At 42.7% G+C, this 19,664-nt stretch overlaps 1 long non-coding RNA gene across 3 annotated transcripts in view; it reads left to right on the top strand.

The window, feature by feature from the left end:
• LOC125965736 (uncharacterized) overlaps nucleotides 1-19,664 on the top strand; it is a 76,951-nt gene that overhangs the window by 9,951 nt on the left and 47,336 nt on the right. Inside the window, exon 1 of one of the 3 annotated variants that reach the window (XR_011086602.1) lies at nucleotides 4,964-11,941. The exons of the other annotated variants lie outside the window; for them this stretch is intronic. This is a non-coding gene — a long non-coding RNA (uncharacterized lncRNA). Of the gene's footprint in view, nucleotides 1-4,963; nucleotides 11,942-19,664 lie in introns of those variants that run through there. 3 annotated transcript variants of the gene reach the window in all.

The following is a 19,664-nucleotide window of genomic DNA, read 5'->3' as shown; positions in this document are numbered from 1 at the left end:
TCTAAAAGGAAAGATCTCCCTTCAAACAGTCCCATCGGGAAGCTTGACCCCTTTGTTGACGAGGACGGCTTACTAAGAGTTGGGGGACGTTTACAATCTGCTGATCTTTCCGAAGTCGAAAAGCATCCTGTGATAATACCAAATTCTCACCATGTGGCAGTTCTTTTGGTCAGGCATTATCACAATGAGGTAGCCCATCAGGGGCGTCAGTTCACTGAAGGCAGTTTGCGGACTGCAGGGCTGTGGATTGTAGGAGCTAAGAGACTCATATCCACCATTATACACAAATGTGTCTTGTGTCGGAAGTTAAGAGGCCGCTTTGAAGAACAGAAGATGGCTAGTCTTCCTTCTGATAGGCTTACTGTTGACCCACCATTCACTCATGTCGGTCTTGATATTTTCGGGCCTTGGAGTGTCACATCACGTCGCACTAGAGCAAGCAGTGTTGAGAACAAAAGGTGGGCTGTGATGTTTACTTGTCTTTGTACACGAGCTGTTCACATTGAAGTTGTCGAGTCGATGTCTACCTCCAGCTTCATAAACGCTCTTCGCCGCTTCCTGTCAATCAGGGGACCAGTTAGAAACCTGAGATCAGATCAAGGTACTAATTTCATTGGCGCCTGCAATGAGTTGCAAATCAATGTGGATGATCCACAGATAAAGGACTACTTGCAGGAACAAAGCTGCACTTGGACTTTCAACGCTCCACACTCTTCTCATATGGGGGGAGTGTGGGAGAGAATGATAGGTCTCGCTCGCAACATCTGTTAGGTTCAGATTCAGCAAAAGGATCAGCAGACAAAACCAGTGAGACAGAATGTTGATCTTTTCTCGCGAGGAGTGCATCCAGACTTACAGCAATCCAAAATACACTAAAGGTCATGGTTACACCCCTCTCTTTTTATTAAGGAATGCCCTACCTACAATGTGAGACTAGCCCCTGATAGGTGGGGGGGAAAGCGTGGGCTAGTCTCGAGAGTGAAGAAACGAGATTCTATGTGAAACTAGAAGTCGCGGACAGGATCCCATGAGAAACGAAAAGTGAATGTTATGGGAAACAAAGTAGTCAGGAGAAAAGAGTGCATAGACAAAATGACATGTGCAGACATCAACAACTTTCTTGGATTCCCAGATGTGTAGAAGGTCAGGAAGCTCCAGACAGCATCGTTTGACTTGCTGTGGACTGGGTGATGTCTGCAAGAAAAAACAGCAAGCATTCTGCGCAATAACTTTATTAATAAGTACTCATTAGGGAACGCATGATAACATATATATACAATTTATCTAACAATTCCCCCCTGTATTATCATAAGTTCCCGGCGAACAACTCATCACCCATATGGCCACTTCAAAAAGATTTTCAGCCGAGGGATCACATTTCGCAAGAACTAACTTACACACGGGAGGAAACTGAGTCATAATCGGCAAAGCTAGGGTCAAGAAACAAACCGGACAGGTTTACCACAAAAGAGTCGTCGACCGGGTCGTCACTAGAGAAGGAACCCGCGTCGATCGAAAGGTCATCCCTTTGGAGCAACGGGAAAGTCTCAGCTGGTGGAGAGATAGCAGTTGTAATTAGCCTGTTAATTAGGGATCGGAGACAAGGGATACAACAACATCCACACAGGGTCAAAATGGCAGAGAAAACGGCTATGGAGACCAGGGCAGAGGAAACCAGGGTGCGGTACTTTCCGAACACGTTCAACCAGTCGGTCCAAACCTCTGTGTTCACCCCACTGTGCTCCTTCATCTTCCCGTTCAAGGTCCTCAGGCCCTCAAGGGCCTGGGACAGGCTTCCGCCGGCTGCAGTATTATTCGGAATAAACGTGCAACATTGCTCACCGAACATGGCGCAGACACCGCCCTCCTTTGAGAATAGCATGTCAAGGGCCATTCGATTCTGGAAAGCCATGAGGGAAGTAGCGGCCAGTTGGGAGTGGACCGCCCTGAAACCCGCCTCGGACCAGTTTCCAAGCCTCTGCACGTTGTAATGGACGTAGTTAATCCTGTCAACATTTTTGTTAATAGTACACCACCAACACAGGGCGGATTCAAAACCAGCTGCTATCTGATTCACCAGCTTATACTCATCCGGTACTCCTCTAGGAACACCAATGGCGTCAATGTAAGTTGGATTAGCCGCGCCCCGCCATTCGGCGTTTCGTCTCGTTCTCGGCCAGAATACGGGAACCACGGACTTAGCAAAAGATGTTAGATCATAAGACGACATCGGTATCAAATGAACAGGTAGCAATAGGGTTACCAAAGCGCAAATTCCGGAGCTGTCGAAAGGCAACCTATCATAAAGTTTTTTACTATTACACCAAAACCAAACATCACTACGAGCAATGGGCAAAAAAGGGGCAGTGACATTGGTCATGGACCCACACCATGGAGCAGGTCGAGCGCCGAGCTTCTCACCGGTACCAGGTAATCTAATGCAAGCAAAATTACCCTTAGCTACATAGAACGAAAAAAAAGGGGTTTATACTTTGTCATAGAGGGAACAGGGTAAACCTTATCACATTTAAAACAATCATGAGTGGGTGAAATGGATGAGTTTTACATTAAAGCAACAGCACACTTAGGAACTATATTTGCAGGTATGATTTTCAAAAGAGGTCTTCGACCCATGCATGCAATGCAACTGGTGTTAGCCATCTTCGCGGCCCGCTCAGCCAGAAGAAGCCAGTCGTTGGTTTGACCGCTGATTCCTGTGGAGGCTACAAAATAGCCGTCTACATCAGTGAGGAGCATACTTGTGATTTATGCTCCTGCTGACAGGGTGTAATCATTTGTAACGGGACGGTCAGCGATCGACATTGTTTTATTAAGGCAAATAGCAATAGGAAAGCGAGGATCGATTTCAGAGGACCAAGCCCACAGTTGAAAACCCCAACAAGAAGTGTTAAACAAGGTGGCATTTGGAGGAAGAATTTGACCATCAGCGAGTGTAAGAGACAAAAGGAGGCTTTTGCCCTGATTTTTCAAAGTCACTCGTTTAGCAAAGAACACAGCCTCTTCACTGGAACCAGAGAGCGGGGTAACCATTTCGAAACCTTTCAAACTCTTCATAGGTAAAATAATAGAAGAAGATGTATTAGGAGCCACAGTAAACATTAATGACTTATTGTAAGTCCAAGACAAAAGCCATGGTACGCAAGTTGGAACGCAGACGGTTCCTGGAATACAAACAACCTGATCAAAAGGGGATTTAGTGTCGCGCTTATGTCTAGCAATTTTTCCCCCATGAGCCATATCAATTAGAATTAGCGTTGGTAGCTGCCTGAGAAAAGAATGTTCGAGGCTCATGGTACTCTATCCCTCCAAATAAAATAACCCCCGAAAAAAACACAATGGTAACACAAACCAGCAAAAGCAACCAAAAACACATGGCAGACTTAGCGCAGGCCACAGCCTGATTAAAGCACACACCAAATGACTCTCTAATGCTCATGTTTTTTGGATCTCCTCAGAGTCAACACCCTGAGCTTCGGGTTGGTGTCTTGGAAATTGGCTTCTGCTAGCTTTCGTGTCAACCCTGGATCTTGGCACCAGGATCAGGCACTATTACCAGACTTTGCTCACCTTCCGTACTTTAGGTTGGGTCTGCAGAGATCACCTTTTTACAATGAGATAAATGAATCCACGTGTTGCGTTCGGCTATTTTCAAAGCATTAGGTGTCGTGAGTAGTACCAAAAAAGGACCTTCCCACTTGGGTGAATGCCAATTCTTCCTCTTGATACTCTTGATCAAAACCCAGTCTCCCGGTACCACTTTGGGGTCTTCCTGCGGAGAAATGGGTTCACCATCAGTGTTATTGGTTAGATTCTTTTGACGTTCTAACATTTTTCTCATGTAATCAGCTAACGTGGCTTCCTCGGGGATCTCCCATGTGGTCTTGAACTGAGGAAGCCTGTAAGGCCTTCCAAACATTGTTTCATAGGGAGTTAGCCCTGTTGTACTTGTAATATTTATGTACATTTTGACCAGGTCTAAGCACTGAGTCCATGGTCGTTTGGTTTCTTCCATACATTTCTTTAATCTGTTTTTTATAGTCGTGTTAGATCTCTCAACAACTGATTGTGAACGATAGGAACAATGGTTCTTTAGATTTATGTGGAACAATCTCCCAATGTGATCTGATTTACAAAATATGGACCATTGTCGCTGTAAATTTTTCTGGAATACCGTATCTGGGAATGATGTCTTTGCATAAGGCTTTTGCCACTGTGAGTGCATCAGCATGTTTGGTAGGAAATGTTTCTACCCATTTAGAAAATGCGTCTATTATGACTAAACAATATTCTTTCCCTTCACATTTATGTAATTGGATATAATCCATATGTATTGTCTGAAATGGATACAATGGAGACGGGAATTTCCCTCTCTGGGGTCTTAAATTGCCTTGTGGGTTATGTTTAGCACAGATCAAACACGCTCTGCAAAATTGTTTTGAAAAAGCTGCAAAGCCGTACGTTGTATAAATAGCTTCAACTTGTTTCACCATACCCCCCGTCGAGACATGGGTGACCCCATGACTCGAAATAGCAGCCCATTTGAACAAGTTACGAGGCAAGACAGGTTTGCCCAAAGGTCACACAAAATGACCAACAGTGTTTTTAATTGCACCCCGTTACCCCAAGAGAGCCGTTCCTGGGAGGGCCCTCCAAAAGAAGCCATGACTAAACCTCGGCCCGCGAACAAATGAGTTTGACACCCCTGGCACAAGGGTCTTCCCATTGATCAATCGCGTATCTTAAATCATGCTTTTCCTCCTTTGAAGCGACTATGTACTTCAAACCCAAACGGCACCATTTAATAGGGAAAAAAAAATGTCGAATTTATTCGTTGTCGACATAATACTGGTTGCAAATTTGCATGTAGAGCATTTTTGAGTTGTTGATCATAGACATCAGTTGAACACTCTTTCTGGTCTGTGTCTAAAGTTTTCAAACAACTTATCTTGTTTTTGTTTAGTCCGGCCAATGTCTGTGTAACTTGCTCTACGTTGAAATTTTATTTTTATCCTGCAATAGTTGGTCAATTTGTATTTGTAATGGCACCTCGTTATATTCCAATGGATGGCCCTGGAGATCAAAAGGACTCCAGGTGTCTTTAACACTTGCCCAATGTTTGGTTAAGGATGCCATGAAAACCTGTTGTATTTCGTCACCTCTCAAATTATAGGAAGCAATGAGTTGTTTAATTTGGGGTACAAAGACGGAAAGGATGGTTCGCTTTGCCGTGCCACAACATCTGTCTCTGTAATTTGATCATTTTTCTCATTTTCATTCATCACATTCTCAGCTGCGGTTCTTAAGCGAGCTCGCGCTGACACTGTGTCATCATCTTCCTGTCTGTGCAACAGCAAGTTCTTTTTTATCTTTTCTTCGTCGTCCTTATCTTTCAATTTCCCTCACATCTGGGAAAATGAGAATGCAATTTTGCTTTTTAATTTTTTAATTTTAAGTCTTGCAAAATTTCTATATCCTTACTGCACCGAGATAAACTGTTAAACATATCTTAAAAAATAAACAAACAAAAACAATCTATGCTCTTTAAAATGGGACCCAAATGTCAGATTACAAATCAAACCTCCTCCTTCACTCTCACATTTTTTTGATAGAACAGTCTACTTAGCTAGACACTGTCATATCATACTAAATAATGGCCTGGAAATTAAATATAATGTTGTTGCTGTGGTCCCTCAAAACATGTGACTAGAATTTGGACAATTACTAACCCCCATCAATCGACAAATTATCTCCTCACAAAAGTCCCAGCCTGTTAACCTATCTGCATCAAGAAGACATTTGCAATGCAGGGGATAAGAGAATAACAAGGGACACCTTAACAATAAACAAAATAAACCCAAACCACAAACAAAACCAAATAAACTAGGCCCATGACCTATGTAGACCAACACAGTACTCCAAATATTTCCCCATTAAAATTTAAGCCTTATTGTGTAGAGCACCATTGATTTCTAATCATTGACCTAATTTTATCCTTAATTCAATCCCAATCACGAATGCCCACTACTTAATACTTTACTTGGTGTCCTTTTGATAAAAAGTGCCCCCCTTGCAATGTTGTTTTTAACTCTAAGTGATTCAAATCTTTGACTTGTCCTTACATGTGTCCTTGTATAGTTTTATGTCATAACGAATCAATAATTTAATTTTATCCAATACTACAATGTATGTTCTCTCCTACTCTCACATTTTTATGAGGGCTGGGCACTCTCCTCGTTGGACGAGTTTCTGACCACAACCCTCAGATTATTCTATCATTTCTAATTTTTACATTTAACAATGCAAATCTGATAAACCATTGTCTAGCACACCGCTTTCGTGCACCAATTTAACGCAATTCCAACCTTTATAACAAACTGATACACAAAGACAAACATACACAGAAACACACACACAGGCCCACAACATAGACATGACAATCTTCCCAGCTGATAACAAGGGTGGGGGGAGCAACTGAAGTGCGGAGAGCCTCGCCACCGCCACGTCACATAATGCAATCCCCTCTGTCCAAAATATGCATTTGTCAAGATATTTTATATTGTCGGTGCCGACCCCTTGCATTTCAATTCATGTCGGGGTAGCGGCTTTTGTTTGCTATTTGATTTTCCCATGGTTTATTTCTCTAAATTTCGGAGTTGGCAATTCAAATGGCACCTACAGTGTCCTAAAGCCAACTTTATTCACCGGACAGTGGTAAAATATTCAATGAGTGGTAAGTCTCCTTTCCTCTGCTTTTACACAAAACCACTGTTTACATAAAGGAGAGCTCAAATGAGATCACTCTCAGTCAAACCATATACACACACACACACACACAATGCGCATCCTTATCGTCTCACAGGCAAGCAGGGGAGTCCGCCCTCCCGTGGAACTTAACAAAATCTAAACTCTTTAACCTTCCTACTGTGTAAGAAAAACGTATTTTTGCCTTTTTCTCAAAGTAGATATAAAACCTATCTTTTCATGGATAAAGAAGCCAAACCAGCTAAACAAGAGTTAAGAAAACACCACAGATGGCAGCAGAAAGCTAGGAAGGTTAACTAGGAGGCCCACGACACCTCAGCGGAATTTAACTGCTCCAAATTACCTGTACTTCTCTAGAAAACAGATGGGTCCGCTTTCCCATGGAATTTAACTGACTCATCAGTCAGGGGACTCCAACATCCCAGCAGAATTTACTGTTTCTAATTGCACTTGATAGGGTCTAGAATTGTCAAGGTTTTAAGTGACCTCTTGTCACTGCACTTTCATTACTTCAACAGAATCAAGATTCGTACTCACAGTCTGCTGGGCCTTCTCCTCGGATGATCTCGTCAACCACTCCGGTGTCCAACCGACTGATCGAGACAGCCCCGTGAAAAGGGTTTCTATATGCCTTGGCCAAGGACTTGTCCTGCGTCGAAAAGTCGGCCGGAACCAGAAATAGTCCTATTGAGATCCCGGAACGAGCCCCCAAAAATCTGTTAGGTTCAGATTCAGCAAAAGGATCAGCAGACAAAACCAGTGAGACAGAATGTTGATCTTTTCTCGCGAGGAGTGCATCCAGACTTACAGCAATCCAAAATACACTAAAGGTCATGGTTACACCCCTCTCTTTTTATTAAGGAATGCCCTACCTACAATGTGAGACTAGCCCCTGATAGGTGGGGGGGAAAGCGTGGGCTAGTCTCGAGAGTGAAGAAACGAGATTCTATGTGAAACTAGAAGTCGCGGACAGGATCCCATGAGAAACGAAAAGTGAATGTTATGGGAAACAAAGTAGTCAGGAGAAAAGAGTGCATAGACAAAATGACATGTGCAGACATCAACAACTTTCTTGGATTCCCAGATGTGTAGAAGGTCAGGAAGCTCCAGACAGCATCGTTTGACTTGCTGTGGACTGGGTGATGTCTGCAAGAAAAAACAGCAAGCATTCTGCGCAATAACTTTATTAATAAGTACTCATTAGGGAACGCATGATAACATATATATACAATTTATCTAACAACATCCTTGACGGCTTGCTTTCAAAAGGCCCAACCACTCGCCTCACTCATGAGGTACTGGTCACTCTTATGGCTGAGGTCGTGGCCATAATGAACGCCAGACCCTTAGTCCCTGTGTCAACCGATCGTGGAGCGCCTGAAGTTCTCTCGCCTGGAATGCTTCTGACTCAGAAGGCCAACCCAGTGTTAGCTCCCCCTGGTAACTTTGAACTCCGGGATCTATACAAAGCCTAGTGGCATCAAGTCCAGGGTCTTGCAGATTGTTTCTGGAAAAGATGGAAACGGGAGTATCTCGCTACCCTGCAGGCTAGGAGGAAGTGGAAGGTAGAGAAACCTAATGTGAAAGAGGGTGACATTGTTTTGTTGAAAGACAATCAAGCCAAACGCAATGAATGGCCACTTGGTACGGTTGTTAAGGCGATTCCTAGCCACGATAGCAGGGTCAGAAAGGTCGAAGTGAAAATCGTACAACACGGTTCCGTCAAAACTTATACCAGACCTATCACAGATGTAATCTTACTCTGTGCTGAAAGTTGAAATAACAATAGTGGTATATTTTTAATATACCAGGCGGGGAGTGTACTGTTATCCCATTTATTCTTTCGTTAAACGCTCTAACACTGCCCCCTAGTGACCGAATTTAGGTTAGGTTTCATTCGTTCATTCATTTCCGGTTACTCGACCCCCACTCAGCCACTACGCAGTTCGTACGCAGCTACCAGACAGTGCACATCGTCGCAGCGGGTTCGTGGCTCAGCCTTGGGGTATCTTAGTCTGTAAGTTATACATTCTAGTTGACTTTCTGAATATGTGTGTTTATAAAATGTACGCTAACATCCTAAGCTCCATTTGCCTGTGAATGCTACGCTAGTATTGCAAATGTGATTGTTTAGCGCTACTTTTGGCTACAATGCTATGCTAGGTTTACGCATGTGACGGTTAGGTAGGCTAATCGTCTCCATTTAAGTTTATATGTTTTCATTTCTACATCTTCTGTGATTTTGATGTACATTCTACTGATGCACGGTTGTTGTGTGAATTACAGTTTTACAAATACCTGTACAAGAAATAACTGCCTGTGTGCCAAGTAAAGCAGCTACAAACTACGCGGCCGCAGCGTCCTTTTTCTTCAGTTGTTCGCTATCTGTCTAGCCTTGGCAGACGTCACGCCAGCGTGAGGACAGAATAGAAGCCCTTTGAGACTGTTTGTGATTTAGGGCTATACAAATAAACTTGACTTGACTTGACTGTATTATATTCACCTTGATAGCCCACCAAGCAGGAATATTTTGAAATTGAGTGATGAAATTCAGGGTTTTGGGGTTACTGTACTGCCAAAATCCATGAGTTTCCAGGGAGCTTTTCCCCCTGAGCCCCCTCCATGGCGTTGCCCCTGGCCCCCTGCGGCCTGTGGGCCCTGTGGCCCCCAATAGAGGCCTGTGGCTCCTGCAGCCCCCAATGGGGGCCTGTGGCCCCCGGCCCACTGCGGCCCCCTCAGTGGGGCATGTGGCCCCCAGACCCAGGCTACTTTTCAGTGGGTTTTTCATTTGCCGTTCTCATCCTTGATTATTAAAGTGAAATACAATATATTATTTTTGTGTCATCTCAGGCTTACCGCTTTACTGTGTTCGTCGTTTCCATAGATTGAAAGAAATGAACTATCAACGAAATGAAGTCTTTCAGCGAATCTTTCTCTATACTAACAAAAGATTTCTGAAACACTCGTCCTTGAACAAGCAGGACTTTGCCCACAGACATGGGAACACTGCTTGAAAAATAAAATTTGACCAGGCACTTTTTAGAGAGGTTCTGATGTTGGGGGACGGTGCATTGATTTGTGTGGACTGATGCAGCCAACAACAGAACATTTTTATCTCTCCACTTTGGCATCCTTGAGTGTTTTAGACCAGTGGTCCCCAACCTTTTTTGCGCCACGGACCGGTTACGTGTCAGAAATATTTTCGCGGACCAGCCTTTATATAAATAAATAATACATTTATATAAATGAGTAATACATTTATAATAAATATATAAATACGATGACATAAAATGATTCGACTGGCATAAAAACAAGTATAAACAACTTAAAAATAAAACTCACCATTACGTTGGATTAATGTGAGCACTGACCTTGTTCCTCAGAAACGAGCCGGTCCCATCTCGGCGTAATCGGAGACAATGACACCCGAAGTGGTTAAGGTTTGTCTTTTAATGCAGGATGCTTGGTATCCATGTGCCGAAGCAGTTTTGAAGGCTTCATTGCCTCGTTAGCCTGTCGCCACATATTATGCAGAGTGGGCTTGGCGCGTCAGAGTCACCTGTGGCGATAAATCCATATTTTAAGTAGGACTCCAGAAATGTTCTTTTAAATGCAGCTTTCCGATTCTTAGAAGTCGTAGCCTCTTCTTCTTCCGTCTCCTCATTGGGCTTTTTTTCCTTTCCGAGGAAGCTTTCCAAACATCTCTGTTTCTTGCTAATTTTTGCTTGCTTCACGGGCTCGACTGAGGTGAGATGTCACATGACCGAGACAAGCGTCTTGACCTGAACCGACGGATGTAATTGGGAGAGAATCGCCAATTTTTTTTATATATTTCAAAATAAATTCTCATTTTTGCTAGGTTTGCGGGCTCGACTGGGGAAACATGTCACGTGACCGGGACGAGCGTCTTGACCTGAATTAATTGATCGTCCATCAATTTTTCCATTTTTATTTTTTTATTTTCTGTGCGGCTTGGCGGCCCGGTACCAAGTGACCCATGGTTCGCGGCCCGGTGGTTGGGGACCTCTGGTTTCGACTACAGAAGTCTCTCCGAGTAATAAAGATGGCGGATTTGCGAAACCGTTTGGCATTACCCATTACCTTGTTTGGTTTGCCCCACACCAACGGATGTGATGTATTTGATAAAAATACGTAACAGAAAACAGAGAAAACTAAACAAAGTAAAAAAATAGCCCCCCAAACAGATCACAATAGTATCTTTGCAGCACCTGGAGGGATAGATTACACTTTTCTACACTCTCGGAGACTCCAAATACACAAGAAAAATAATTTAAAAGCAAACAATTTGGATTTTCCGTGATATGTCTCTCCTATTTTGGTAGACTGCTGCCCTTGCGCTCGGCATAAAAACAGGTGTAACTTCATTTTTGTGCCAGCCTAAGTCTCGTCTAGCATATTTGGGACCTTGGGGTGCCTCTCTTGGTTCTCCAGTGCAGTTGCCTCATCCCTACTCATCCAAAAATTTGGTAACAAAAAGTACTCTGCGCTGGTGTTCGTGCACTGACAGTGGTATATTTTATTGTTTAAGTGTTGTAGTCCGATTTTAAAATAAAATGAGCTTTTAAACCGAGGGTTAGGGTTTCAAAGTGGATTTTAAATTGAGTTTTGAGTTTCAAACAAGGGTTAGGCTTGGGTTAGGGGTTAGGAATACAGGGATAGGGTTAGAGGTCAGGTTTAGGGGTTAAGACTGTCAACTTATTTTAAAGTTGGCCTTCTTACCACATTGGTGGCGTGTTATCGTCATCCATATCATGAACCATCGGTTTTTTGCTAGTTAGACTTCTTCTTGAAAGTGTACATTTAAATACATAGGGTACCCAAGGCAAAAAACTGTCTCGGGCATCTTTTCATTTCACATGATTACCAGCTTCAGTTTCTCCCTCTGCTCCGACACAACTCATTGTCTTGCACATATTACAGTATTACTCTTATTGTCATTTAACTTTCACAACAATCATGTTCTCCCCTCACAGAGGTACTACGGCAAGTCTCTCCCTTTTGGCAATGACTCCTTCAACATACCTCAGATTGGCCTGTTGACAGTGGAACAGGCAATTGCAGATTATGCTGTCATGATCAGTGTGTTGAAACTTCAAATGTCAGCCACAGATTGTCCGGTCATTGTTTTTGGTGGAAGGTAAGATCCACTCTAAATCTCCACAGATGTTACAGAAGGTTGTATTAACATTTAATTATTCTACCTATATATTAAATACTGTTAATTTTAGGTTTTTGATTGATTATTTAAAGGATTCAACTAGAACATGGGTAGGGAACCCCGGTCGTACGATAGCCATACTTTGGCTGATTTCCATTTCTCCCTGCTGCATCACACCTGATTCAGTATTGGCGAGATGGAAAATAGGCAGGATATGGCTCTTGTAGGACTAAGGTTCCCTATTCCTGAACTAGATATAGGGCTCAAATAGGTGCCATGCCAAATTACGAACTGTATTTTAGTTTCTCTTAGACTGACTCACTGAAAATACAACTCTATGGGCCCTATTTTGGTAGACTGCAGCCCTTGCGCTCGGCGCAAAAACAGGCGTAACTTCATTTTTGTGCCTGCCCAAGTCTAGTCTAGCATATTTGGGACCTTGGTGTGTCTCTCGTGGTTGTCCATTGCAGTTTCCTCGCCCCCAACTCATCCGAAATGTTGGTAACAAAATGACTCTGCACTAGTGTTCCTGCACTGATAGTGGTATATTTCTGTGTGTTTACGAATTTTGTACACATCTTATGCCTCACCAGGCATTCCTGACATGCCTCACAGCACATCTAACAATTTGGTGACAAAAAGTAAAATACATACCATCCATCCATCCATCCATCCATCCATCCATCCATCCATCCATCCATCCATCCATCCATCTTCTTCCGCTTATCCGGGGTCGGGTCGCGGGCTTAGCAGCTTTAGGAGGGACTCCCAGACTTCCCTCTTCCAGCTACTTCATCCAGCTCATCCCGGGGAATCCCAAGGTGTTCCCAGGCCAGCTGAGAGACATAGTCTCTCCAGCGCGTCCTGGGTCGTCCCCGGGGTCTCCTACCGGTGGGACATGCCCGGAACACCTCCCCAGGGAGGCGTCCAGGAGGCATCCTGATGAGATGCCCAAGCCACCTCATCTGACTCCTCTCAACGTGAAGGAGTAGTGACTCTACTCCGAGTCTCTCCCGGATGACCGAGCTTCTCACCCTATCTCTAAGGGAGAGCCCGGACATCCTGCGGAGAAAACTCATTTCGGCCGCTTGTATCCGGGATCTCGTTCTTTCGGTCACGACCCATAGCTCGTGACCATAGGTGAGGGTAGGAGCGTAAATCGACCGGTAAATTGAGAGCTTTGCCTTTTGGCTCAGCTCTCTCTTTACCACGACAAATCGGTACAAAGTCCGCATTACTGCCGACACTGCACCAATCCGCCTGTCAATCTCGCGCTCCAACCTGCCCTCACTCGTGAACAAGACCCCAAGATACTTGAACTCCTCCACTTGGGGCAGGATCTCATCCCTGATCCGTAGAGAGCATTTCACCCTTTTCCGACCGAGAACCATGGACTCAGATTTGGAGGTGCTGACCCTCATCCCGACCGCTTCACACTCGGCTGCGAACCGCTCCAGTGAGAGCTGGAGATCATGGCCTGAAGAAGCCAACAGCACCACGTTGTCTGCAAAAAGCAGAGACGCGATGCTGAGGTCCCCAAACCGGACCCCCTCAACGCCTCGGCTGTGCCTAGAAATTCTGTCCAAAAAAGAATCAATTTTCAGCATTTTTGTACATCAAGGGGTGGAAACAACATGCAGTACTAATTGTAATTAATTGTACTAAGTTCTAATTACATGGATATTGAGGTATATTTTTATATACCCATATACAGGACTGTCTCAGAAAATTAGAATATTGTGATAGTTCTTTAAACAAAAATGTCATACATTCTGGATTCGTTACAAATCAACTGAAATATTGCAAACCTTTTATTATTTTAATATTGCTGATTATGGCATACAGCTTAAGAAAACGTCCTATCTCAAAATATTAGAATATCATGAAAAAGTATACCAGTAGGGTATTCAACTAATCACTTGAATCATCTAATTAACTCCTGAGCCTTGAAAAACACTCAGCTTGGTTCAGTAAACTAAATCACAAGTATGGGGAAGATTGCTGATCTGACTGCTGTCCAGAGGACCATCATTGACACCCTCCATCAGGAGGGTAAGACACAAAAAGAAATTTCTCAAAGAGCAAGATGTTCACAGAGTGCAGTTTTAAAGCACATCCACAAAAAGTCTGTTGGAAGGGGGAAATGTAGCAGGAAACGCTGCACAACCAAGAGAGATGACCGCAGCCTTAACAGCATTGTGAAGAAGAGTCGCTTTCAGAATTTGGTGGAGCTTCAAAGACAGTGGACTAAAGCTGGAGTCCAGGTATCAAAAGCCACTGTTCACAGACGTGTCCGGGAAATGGGCTACAATAGCCGTATTCCCATGTTCAAGCCACTACTGAACTCAAGACAACGGAAAAAGCGTCTGACTTGGGCTATGGAAAAGAAGCACTGGACAGTTGCAGAGTGGTCCAAAGTCCTCTTTTCAGACGAAAGCAAGTTTTGTATTTCATTTGGAAGTCAAGGCGCCAGAGTCTGGAGAAAGGCTGGAGAGGAGCAAAATCCAAGTTGCTTGAAATCCAGTGTGAAGTTCCCACGGTCAGCGATGGTCTGAGGAGCCATGTCAGCTGCTGGTGTTGGTCCACTGTGTTTCATCAAGTCCAGAGTAAATGCAGCTGTGTACCAAGAGATTTTAGAGCACTACATGCTTCCGTCTGCTGAAAAGCTCTATGGAGATGATGATTTCATTTCCCAGCATGATCTGGCACCTGCCCACAGTGCCAAAACGACCAGTAAATGGTGTACTGACCATGGCATTACTGTCCTCGATTGGCCTGCCAATTCCCCTGACCTGAACCCCATAGAGAATTTGTGGGGTATTGTGAAGAAGAAGCTGAAAGACACCAGACCCAACAATGCAAATGAGCTAAAGGCAGCTATTGAAGCATCCTGGGCATCCAAAACATCTCAGCAATGCCACAGGCTGATTGCCTCCATGCCACGCCGCATTGATGCAGTAATCCATGCAAAAGGATTCCCAACCAAGTACTGAGTGCATTAATGGACATTTTCAAATGTTTGATTTTGTTTTGCTGTTATAAATCTTTATTTTACTTGATCTGAGGAAATATTCTAATATTTTGAGATAGGATTTTTGAGTTTTCTTAAACTGTAAGCTATAATCAGCAATATTAAAATAATAAAAGGCTTGCAATATTTCAGTTGATTTGTAATGAATCCAGAATGTATGACATTTTTGTTTTTTTAATTGCATTTCAGAAAATAAAGAACTTTATCACAATATTCAAATTTTATGTGACAGTCCTGTAATAGTGAATTTACAACTTAACCTTAAAGTTACAGTCTGGTAAGTAAAAGTGATTGACATGCATGTAGACCTCGTGGCGCCTTCCAAGGAGAGAAGACAGAGTTGCATGTCCCCACCCAGTTTATGGTTGTGTGAAGGTGTTATCGGTTTCTTGCTGGAGAGGAAGGTAATTGCCCCTATTGTGACCATTTGCCTCAAGGGGAACAGAGCCCACAGAGGCATTTGCCGTTAGTTAATTTGCATATTCAAGCTAGACCCAAAGGGAGAGGGTCTCAGGAGCAGAAAGAAACACGAGGAGACTCGTGCGGACACAGAGGTGTGCAAATAAAAGTTAACGAGGAGACATCAGCATGAGCAGGAATAAAATATTTTTCTAACTAAGATCCTGTTGGAAATGATATACTTTTTATCATTGGATTCTATGTAACTACTTTTGTGTGCAAGATTCTCCGCAGTATCTGGCCTCGTGAAAATGACTTGGGGGCATATGGCAGTCATTAGGCCGCGCTATACAATAAGCCCCACAGTTAGCTAGACATGTGCAGATCATGAGATTGTCATGGGACGGCTGAAGCGGACAAAGGTCATGAGTACGGCACAGCAATGTATTCCCAGAGGCACTAAAGACTACGTCTTTGTTGAGCTAATGGTCATGAGACGTACCCCCTGTGTTCTGTGGTAATGGGATATAACTATGGAATGTTGTTCTTCCTGTCTGGAAACCTATTCGACCATGTACACTTCCCCCTTTGTTTCTCTCTCAATAAAAGCACGGCAAAACTCAGAGCAGAGTGCGAATCTCAGCCACACTTGCTGTGTCTGGGGTGCGCCCTTCTGCGCAGGAGAAAACGCTAAGCCAAGAAAGACCTACCGTCTCCGAGATTGATTTCAGATAAATGTTGTCAACCCAACATTTTTGGGGGCTCGTCCGGGATTTCCTGAAAATCTGCTCGCTGATCCGAAGAGTGTTGAAGACGCCGAATCCGTGCACGGCAGAGGTCACAGGACGCCTGAAGGAAAGCCCTGGGGAACAATGTTCATCCACCAGGCCGGCGTCCGGTTCAGCACCTCTCGGCAGCGAGGATTGACGGAAACTTCAAAAGAAATCTCTCAGAGACTCGGTGAGACCTCTTTGTTGGCTGCGTGGTTGGGGTATTTTAGTCCCCAGAAAAAGGGTACCTGGGTAAGGACGGCGGATTCCTTGTTGTGAATTCCAAGTGATAGGAATTCAGTCTACAGATGGAACTTGTAGACGGAAATACACCTCGTTGTGTTAAGAAAATTCCGCGGTGTGAATGTGTGTGAATGGTAGCACGTATCACTCGCTATTGTGCTGCATGTAACATGGTGGGAAGAAATGGCAAATTTCTGTGGAATTCCTCACCAGAAAACTGGTCAAAGCAGGAATTACCACAGAAAGTTGTTATTGCACTAAAGAAACATTCCATCTTTAGAAATCCCTATGATTTAAATGTTGAACTAAATTGATTATAATGGGGGGCCATCAAAGTGTTACTGACAATGTATCAGGGGATGAGAAGTATACGTTAAATAAGTTACCAAACTTGAGGCCGCAAGTATGATTGTCAGACAATGAAGCTATAGTGCGTAGGCGCACTGTTAGGCGTGGCTCAAGAAGAGGAGCCTGAGGCAGAAGCTCCTTCTGCTCCTATGCAAAACATGCATCTAATTTAAAAGACCTGAACCCCCCCCCATATAATAGCAAAATATATCATGGTCAGTCAATAAGAACTCCTACCAAACAAGAAGCATGACCAAGGCTGTTAAATTTCCCCAAAGTATAAATGACGCTGATGTATGCGAATGATACAGTTGTCAAACCTTATTGGAAGGCCACTAATGTGAGAAAAAATAAATAAAAATAGTAAAACCAAAACATCAAATAGAGGAAGACGTTTGCGCAGCATTGTTTGTTGATGTTGTTTGTGCACTGTGTTTTGTTGTGGGCCTTTGTGTTGTCCTTGTGTTCTCTGTGTGTTTATGTGTGTCTATGTGTTAAAATTTTGAAATTGGCTAAAATAGTGTGCAAGGAAAGTTACTAGACTGGGGTCTATTTGATTTGCACCGCAAGAAAAAGAAGGAGACATTGAAACTGGAAAATGCATTTTTTGGAGAAATTGGTGTAAAGACAGGCGAAAAAGATGAATAAATATTTAGGAGATGCAACAGAATGATGTTCGAGCAGAATTGAATCAGTTGAAACATGTAGAACTTAGAGGTGAAATATGAATTTTGTAAAATTTTGCAGAAATTTTAATCAATCTTTTATTCGCCAAGTTTGAGCATGCCATAGCATTACAAAGAAGTAATAATTTAACGTGAAAATATGAATTTTTTAATTTTGCAATTTCGGGAATGTTTAAAAACTTTCCCAGTGTGATTTAAATGGGCTGAATGATGTGAATTTCAAACTGGGACAATGTAAAGGTGAAATCTAGAATTTGCCTTTAAGAATGAGTGGAAGGAAAATTGCCCTAAATTTGCAAATTTTGTGGAAATGAAAAGCTTATGGAATTAATTGAATGCAAGCATCTCTTGAGTGAATTTTTGGAATATGTCAAAATCGGAATGAGTGGGTTGTTTTATCAAGAACCTTGAGATAGGACAGATTCAAATGAGGACTGTGAATTAAAAATGATGTAGTATGACTGTGTGGACAGCTTGAAGAGAGCTTGAGGAGAGTGAGAACAGTGCATGCGTGCGTGCCTGTGTGTGCGCGCGTGTGTGAGATGCAAATGAGCAGGAATGAATGACAAGATTTGACTTAAAAAAAAAAAAAAAAGATACAGCTTGACTGGTTGACGTTGTTGGAGACTACTATGTGAAAAGTAGTAGAACAACTTTGAAGAAAGAGTGATTTTGAACATATTTAATGCTAAGAAAAGAAAATAGGGCTTATTTCACAGTGGTTGACTGATTATCATGAATTGAATGGCTCGTTTTAGGCTTTCATCTAAAAGTCAAGTCAAGTTTATTTGTATAGCCCTAAATCACAAACAGTCTCAAAGGGCTCCATATAGAGAAAAATTCAAGTTTTCGTCTACAATGATAATAATTGCTTTTGAAACAAAGGAAGTGTAAGGATGAGATTCCTTTCTCCTCATGCAGCATTTAGGCCAAAGAGGAAGTGAAGTCAAGTAACAGAAGTTAGGATGGGTAAAAACCAGAAGTAAACTATCTTGGTTTACTCTCAGCGAAAGGGAGAGCAGGGAACAGGTTATATTAGACACACCACGACCTGCCACGAAGAACAACTGATGTTTTTTTTTCTGTCATTACAGCAGAGCTTGGGCTCCATGCTATGCTGAAATTGCTAAGCCACTAACAGGAGTGGCTCATGGACAGCCGTTAGCAGTCAAAGATACATTCGCGTGGACACCAAAAGTAGAAGAAGGATTGACAAGATTGAAAATGATATTAGTTCAAACAACAAAGGGTGTGATAATGGATAAGGTGCTATTGACGATGTCAATAACAAAACTGTTTTGCCAAAATGACTTTTAAGGCAACGCCTGTTGTGTCACTTATGTGACAACAGGGGGGAGATGAGTTATTAGTTACCTATTAGTTACCTTTGGTTTAGATTCTTGAAAAAAAAAAATTTAAGCATGTCCTGTTTGTGTGAAACATGATCCACACAGGAACCTAAAAGAAACTCTATATGAAAATTCGAAGATTCGAATAGTGGAGCCTAACAGGAACATGGAAAAAGTGAACAGCTGAGAAATGGCCTTCGATGTACTGGCAATGAATTATAAATTCAGGACAGTTCAGTAATATCTGTAAAGTGAGCATAACACCATTAATACTGAGGTCAAAATAGAGATGATACTAGGCAAAATTTGGAAACTAGATCAGAAATTGAAGGCTCAAATCAGGAAAGGTGGAAAGGTAATAATAATGGCATAAAATCAAAGTTAGGAAAACAAAAGATAGATAGTTAGGAAAACAAAAGATAGATAGTAGCCTGAAAATAGGAGGAGTTTCTGGAAATTACAGTATAATTGAGAGAAATAACAGTTAAGACTTGCAATTTAAGTTTAGGGTAATCTGTCAATTTAAAATGGTTCAAATGAGGTCCATCACAATACATCCGAGCGCTCATGAAGGAAAGGCGCTGTCCTTCTCAGGTGGATTAGATTATTGATAATAGTAGAATTTGAAGTTTGATTAACAGAAGGCACTATGGAATTTATGTCAAATTGGAAGATGATATTTAAGTTTGGTATCCCAGTCTGTTTTTTCAGTATCCATCAGTGACTCTGAAACTCGATCCCGAGACTCCACCGACAGCTGAGAACATCAAGAAAAATGGTGCATGGCTCTAAGGCACCTTTGACCTTTGCAAGAGCAAAGAAGGACTATATTTGTGCTTGGGGGGAGCACAACGCCCTGGAGGAGAACGACATCCT

This window comes from Syngnathus scovelli, chromosome 3 (genome assembly GCF_024217435.2).
Source record: "Syngnathus scovelli strain Florida chromosome 3, RoL_Ssco_1.2, whole genome shotgun sequence".
Classification (NCBI taxonomy): Eukaryota; Metazoa; Chordata; class Actinopteri; order Syngnathiformes; family Syngnathidae; genus Syngnathus; species Syngnathus scovelli.
Note: the sequence above shows the minus strand (reverse complement) of the source record. Positions and strands in the feature narration are given on the sequence as shown.